At 42.6% G+C, this 6,788-nt stretch overlaps 1 pseudogene; it reads left to right on the top strand.

Annotated features, from left to right (window-relative positions):
• Positions 1–3,286: 3,286 nt before the first annotated feature.
• Positions 3,287–6,523, top strand: LOC144684273 (RNA-binding protein 45 pseudogene; annotated as a pseudogene).
• Positions 6,524–6,788: the final 265 nt, after the last annotated feature.

The following is a 6,788-nucleotide window of genomic DNA, read 5'->3' as shown; positions in this document are numbered from 1 at the left end:
ACATAGCATGAATGAATAAAAAATTAAGATGAAGAAGAAAAATAATGCTTATGACAGATGTCAGGTGGATAATACAATGGAGAACCAGGCTGAATATAGAAGCTTCAGAGGGAAAGTGAAAAAGTAAATAAGAGAAGCAAAGAGGGGGTATGAAAAGAGACTAGCAGTTAACATAAAAGGGAATTACAAAATCTCCTTTAGGCATATAAATGGTAAAAGTGTTGTAAAAGGAGGAGTAGATGCGATTAGGGACCAAAAAGGCAGGGAGACTAGCTGAGGTATTAAAGAATACTTTGCATCTGTCTTTACCAAGGAAGAAGATGCTACCCAGGCCACAATGAAAGAGGAGGTGATTTATACACTAGAAGGGTTTAAACTTGTTAAGGAAGAGGTATTAGATAGCCTGACTATACTTGATAATTTGATTATGCACCAGGACCAGATATGATGCATCAACAATACTGAATGAAGTGAGAGTAGAAATTACATAGGGCAGGGTTTTACATCCTGCGGGCAAGCGCGTACCTGACCCGACCAGGCGTAAAATAGCGCGCAATGACGTCGGGCAAGTGTCCCAACGTCATCGCACACTCACGCAATATTTCGGTCAGTAGGCATGTGCGAGAGTCAGCAGCATGCCTGCTGAGAATTAAGAGGCCATTAATCCATTAATTAAAAGCTATATTTTGCCGCCCGTCCAACTTTATGGTTGGCAGGCAAGCAAATCGGCCAGGCAGTTTTTGGATTTTTTAGGATATTTCATCCACAGGCGGGATGAGGTTTCCACAGTTAAATAAAAAATAGATATAAACTTTTGGGCTGAATTTTTATTCTGTTTATGTTATTGTGAGTAAGTCCAATGTCGGGACAATTTTTTCAGATTTTAAAAATCTTTCCTTATGATTTTAAAATTGCTCAGCTCCGTGAGGCAGCTCCCTATCAGTGCGTGCTCCCCAGCACATGCACAGACTTTTGCACTTGCACCACTCCTGCCCCCACCCCATCAGCGCTGAGCTTTTGAGTGCGCATTTCATGCTGGCTGGCCATTAATTGGCCAGCCAGCGTGAAATTGTGGGCGGCGGATCGTTTCCCAACGCTCCTGGGCCTGCCCACCCAACGACCCAAAAATTCTGGCCATTATTTTCCAATGTTTCTTAGACTCGGGAATGGTTCCAAAAGACTGGAGAATCGTAAATGTGACATCCTTGTTCATGAAAGGGTGTAAAGATAAGCCCAGCAAATATAGGCCAGTCAGTTTAACTTCAGTAGTGGGGAAACATGTAGGAACAATAGTTCGAGACAAAATTAATAGTCACATAGACAAATGAGGGTTAATTAAGGAAAGCCAGCATGGATTTCTTAAGGAAAAATTATGTTTAACTAACTTGCTTGAGTTTTTTGAAGAGCAAACAGAGAAAGGTGATGAGGGCAATGCTGTTGATGTGTACATGGACTTCCAAAAGGCATTTGATACAGTGCTGCACAACAGACCTGTGAGCAAAGTTATAGCTCATGGAATATGAGGGGAAGTGGCAACATGGATATAACATTGGCTGAGTGACTGGAGACAGAGAATAATGGTTAATGGTTGTTTTTTGGGCTGGAAGAAGGTTTGTAGTGATGTTCCCAGGGTCATTGTCGGGACCCTTGCTCTTCCTGATATATATTTATAACCTAGACCTTGGTGTACAGGGCACAAGTTCAAAATTTTTGGATGATATGAAACTTGGAAGCATTGTGAACTGTGAGGAGGATAATGTAGAACTTCGAAAGGACATAGGCAAGTTGATGGAATGGGCAGACAAGTTGCAGATGAAGTTCAATGTGAGGTGATTCATTTTGCTAGGAATAACACGGAGAGACAATATAAAATAGAGGGCACAACTCTGAAGGAGATGCAGGAGCAGAGGAACCTGAGTGTATATGTGCATAAAACATTGATGGTAGCAGGACAGGTTGAGAGAGCGGCTAATAAGGCATACAGCATCTTAGGCTTTATTAATAAGGCCATAGAGTCCAAGTGGAAGGAGGTAATGTTAAACTTGTATAAGACACTAGTTCAACCTCAGCTGAAGTATTGCATCCAGTTCTGGACGCTGTACTTTAAGAAAGATGTGTGGGAATTGGAGAGAGTGCTGAAAAGATTCACAAGAATGGTCACAGGGATGAGGAACTTCAATTATGAAGTTGGTTGGAGAAGTTGGGACTCTTTTCCTTGGAGAAGAGAAAGCTGAGAGGAGATTTGATAGAGGTATTCAAAATCATGAGGACTCCGTACAGGGTGGATAGGGAGAAACTGTTCCCATTCATGAAAGGATTGAGAACGAGAGGACACAGATTTAAAGTAATTAGTAAAAAAAAAAGCAAAAACGACATGAAAATCTTTATCGTGCAGCAAGTAGTTGGGGCCTGGAATACACTGCCTGAGTGAACCAGCCTCCACCACAATCAAGGCATTCAAAAGGGAATTAGACTGTTATCTGAAAAGGAAGAATGTGCAGGGTTAAAGGGAGAAGGCAGAGGAATGGTGCTTATTTGGAGAGCTGGTGCAGACACAACAGGCCAAATGGCCTCCTCCTGCACTGTAACAATTCTGTGATCTTTCACCTAGTGCACATCAGTCACACTTGAAGATGTATGTCAGAATTGTATGTGACTGACCCACATATCTCAGTAAAGCAGCAATAAGTTACAAGTAAACAGCTATCAAACCTACTAATGTACAGAAGCAAACAGGAACAAAAATCACGAAGGAGTGATGATAATTAATAAAGAAAAGGTAGTTAGTAAACAGTTACCAAAAACAAGAAAGAGAAGGGGAACAATGACATCACTCAAAATATACCTTGAAAATCCTTTGTTCCCTTTTGTTTTCTCTTAGCTTCGGGACCTGGTATTAAAAAAAAATCCAACTCATAAAACAGTCACGTAATTGACAATAAAAGCATTAACTTTATCTATTCAGTTGCCTGTTTTGTGCTTAAAATCTAAAGGCTTGTTCCTTTGTCAGGTACTTAAGGCGGGAGTTTCTAGGACTTCCTGGAGTGAAGAGCTTCAATAGGTAGCAGGCTACAACAACCTCAACAACAATACAGACGTGTTGTATGTCTAAGTTTGCCAAAAAGACAAAGTTAAGAAGCACAGTAAGTTGTGTAGCTGGGACGAGAAAGTTAAAAACACATTGACAGATTTCGTGAGTGAGCAAAAGTATGCAACTGGAGTTCAACACGGGGAAGTGTGTGGGGTTGTGAAGAGCTGAGGCGCAATTCGGTTGACATTGGTAATGATGGAGGATGGTGGTAGCTCACGTCTTACTCTGAATGTCAATCATCCACCCAATAGTCGACTCTTTCTGGTCATCAGCAAATCAATATCAGAGGAGGCGATTAGAGAGAAATTTTCCCTCTTTGGTGATATCCAGGATATTTGGGTAGTGCGGGACAAACAGTCCAAAAACCATAAGGGCATTGCCTACGTGAAGTTCGGCAAATCATGGCAGGCCTGTAAAGCGATGGAGGACATGCACGGCAAGACTCTCACAGGGGACACCAAACCCATCAAGGTTTTCATTGCACAGTCTCGAGGATCTAAGAGCCACCGTGATGTTGAAGATGAGGAGTTGACTAGAATTTTTGTTATGATTCCAAAATCCTATGCAGAAAATGACCTGAGGGAAAAGTTTAAGGATTTTGGAGATATTGAATACTGCAATATTGTCAAGAACAAGAAAACAGGGGAGAGCAAAGGCTTTGGCTATGTGAGATTTCTGAAACCATCTCAGGCTGCTCAGGCCATTGAAAATTGCGACCGATCTTTTAAGGCAATACTTGCAGAACCAAAAAATAAACCTACATACTCTGAGAATAACTATGTGGCAGGGGTCAAAGAAAACTTACTGTCATATGGGCCAGGATTTCATCCCCTAAGAGGTCAAAATATATTACCTTTTCGTGATTTTAACAACTTTGAAACAAATGAAATAAGAGATGATAAAATTAGAAAACAACCAAGGGGAGATGGCGAAATGAGAAGATTTGGTGAGATGAGAGGAGTTGGTGCAATGAGAGGTGGAAAAAGAAGAGCAGGAGAGATGAGAGGAGCTGGTGCATTGAGAGGAACTGGTGGGGTGAGAGGAACTACAAGAGTTGACGAAATGAGAGGACTTGGTGAAATGAGAGATGAAGAAAAAGCTCATGAAATAAGAGGACTCAGTGAAGTGAGAGATGGAGAAAGAGCTGATGAGAGGAGAGGAGCTGGTGATATGAGAGAACTTGGTGAAGTGAGAGGTGGAGCAAGAGCTGGTGAAATGAGAGGAGTCGGTGCAATGAGACGTGGAGGAAGAAGAGCTAGTGAGATGAGAGGGATCAGTGAAATGAGAGGAATTGGTAAAGTGAGAAGTGATGAAAGAGCTCGTGAGATGAGAGGAGCTGGTGAAATGAGAGGACTCATTGAAATGAGAGGTAGAGAAAGAAGAGTTGGTGAGATGAGAGGAGTTGGTGAAATAAGTGATGGAGAAAGAGCTGGTAAAATAAGAGGAGTTGGTGAGACGAGAGGAGTCAGTGAAATGAAAGGAGTTGGTGAAATGAGAAGAGTCGGTGAAATGAAAGGAGTTGCTGATATGAGAGGAGTCAGTGAGATGAGAAGAGCCAGTGAAATGAGAGGTGGAGAAAGAGCTGGTGAAATGAGAAGAGTCAGTGAAATGAAAGGAGTTGCTGATATGAGAGGAGTAAGTGAGATGAGAAGAGTTGGTGAAATGAGAGGTGGAGAAAGAGCTGGTGAAATTAGAGGAGTCGGTAAAATGAGAGGTGGAGAAAGAGCTGGTGAAATGAGAGGAGTTGGTGAAATGAGAGGAGTTGGTGAAATGAGAGGTGCAGAACAAGCTGGCGAAATGAGAGGAGTCGGTGAAATGAGAGGTGCAGAACGAGCTGGCGAAATGAGAGGAGTTGGTGAAATAAGAGGTGGAGAAAGAGCTGCTGAAATGAGAGGAGCCGGTGAAATGAGAGTTGGAGAAAGAGCTGCTGAAATGAGAGGAGTTGATGAGATGAGAGGAGTTGGTGAAATGAGAGGAGTCGGTGAGATGAGTAGAGTCAGTGAAATGAGAGGTGGAGAAAGAGCTGGTGAAATGAGAGGGGTTGGTGAGGTGAGAGGAGTCGGTGAGATGAGAGGAATCGATGAAATGAGAGGTGGAGAAATAGCTGGTGAAATGAGAGGAGTTGATAAGATGAGAGGAGTCGGTGAAATGAGAGGAGTTGGCGAAATGAGAGGTGGAAAAAGAAGAGTTGGTGAGATGAGAGGAGCTGGTGAAATGAGAGAAGTTGGTGAAATGAGAGGTGCAGAAAGAGCTGGTAAAAAGAGAGAAGTTGGTGAGATGAGAGGTGGAGAAATAGCTGGTGAAATGAGAGGAGTTGCTGAGATGAGAGGAGTTGTTGAAATGAGATGTGGAGAAAGAGTTGGTGAGATGAGAGGAGTTGGTGAGATGAGAGAAGTCGGTGAAATGATAAGAGTTGGTGAAATGAGAGGAGTTGCTGAGATAAGAGGAGTCGGTGAAATGAGAGGTGAAGAAATAGTTGGTGAAATGAGAGGAGTTGATGAGATGAGAGGAATTGGTGAAATGAGAGGAGTCGGTGAGATGAATGGAGTCGGTGAAATGAGAGGTGGAGAAATAGCTGGTGAAATGAGAGGAGCTGATGAGATGAGCAGAGTTGGTGAAATGGGAGGAGTCGGTGAGATGAGTGGAGTCGGTGAAATGAGAGGTGGGGAAAGAGCTGGTGAAATGAGAGGGGTTGCTGAGATGAGAGTAGTCGGTGAAATGATAGGAGTTGGTGAAATGAGAGTTGGTAAAATGAGAGATGGAGAAAGAGCTGGTGAAATGAGAGGATTTGCTGAGATGAGAGCAGTCAGTGAAATGAGAGGTGGAGAAAGAACTGGTGAAATGAGAGAAGCTGGTGAGATGAGAGGAGCTGGTGAGATGAGAGGTGGTGAAATGAGGGGAACTGGTGAAATGGGAGGTGTTTGTGAAATCAGAGCTAGTGAAACAAAAGGTAGAGAAAATATTACTACCTGCCTTTCAGTGTCTACTAGATGCATGCTCACACATGAGCAGATTTATAGTCTCTTCGATGTTATCCCAGGACTGGAATATTGTGAAATTCAGAGAGACCCCAATGTGGGTCATGCTATTGTTCGGTACAACAATGTGGCATCAGCAGTACATGCCAAAGAAAAGTTGCATGGATTTGAGTACCCACCTGGCAATCAGCTTAGAGTTAATTACATTGAAGATGCCCATGGTGACAGGCGATCAAACCCAATTGGAATGATGGCCTTGCAACTTGTGGCGGCTCAGATGATGTCAATAACCTGTACCATTCCTGTTGGCCATCAAATAGACCCTTCTTCATCTGGTTGCAGAGGAAGCACTTGTATTCCGATATCTCAGTTGCAGGTTGACTTTATTGCACCTACATCTCAAAATGTTGATCCTCAAAGGGAAGAGTCGGTCAAACGCCAAAGAACTCACTAAGAAGTTTCACAAAAGATATGTGCAAAGAGAGGGGTTACATCAGCTGGCTGGCTGTCTGGCCAATTTAAAAGTACCCAGTAACTTCCATCATGGCCTTTGCTAGCAACTGAGCAGTTAGCTTAATTTTACCTTGTGAGAATAGGCAACAAATTAAGATCTCGACAGATTTTGATTTACAGTGTTTAAGACAGGAACTTTCAAAGTCTATAGCTTGTAGAAACTTGCTTAAATCTATGTAACCTTTGCATTCCTAGTCTTAATAATT

The sequence above is a fragment of the Cetorhinus maximus genome, chromosome 9, assembly GCF_964194155.1.
Source record: "Cetorhinus maximus chromosome 9, sCetMax3.hap1.1, whole genome shotgun sequence".
NCBI classification, from domain to species: Eukaryota; Metazoa; Chordata; class Chondrichthyes; order Lamniformes; family Cetorhinidae; genus Cetorhinus; species Cetorhinus maximus.
This window is presented reverse-complemented; position numbering and strand designations above follow the sequence as displayed.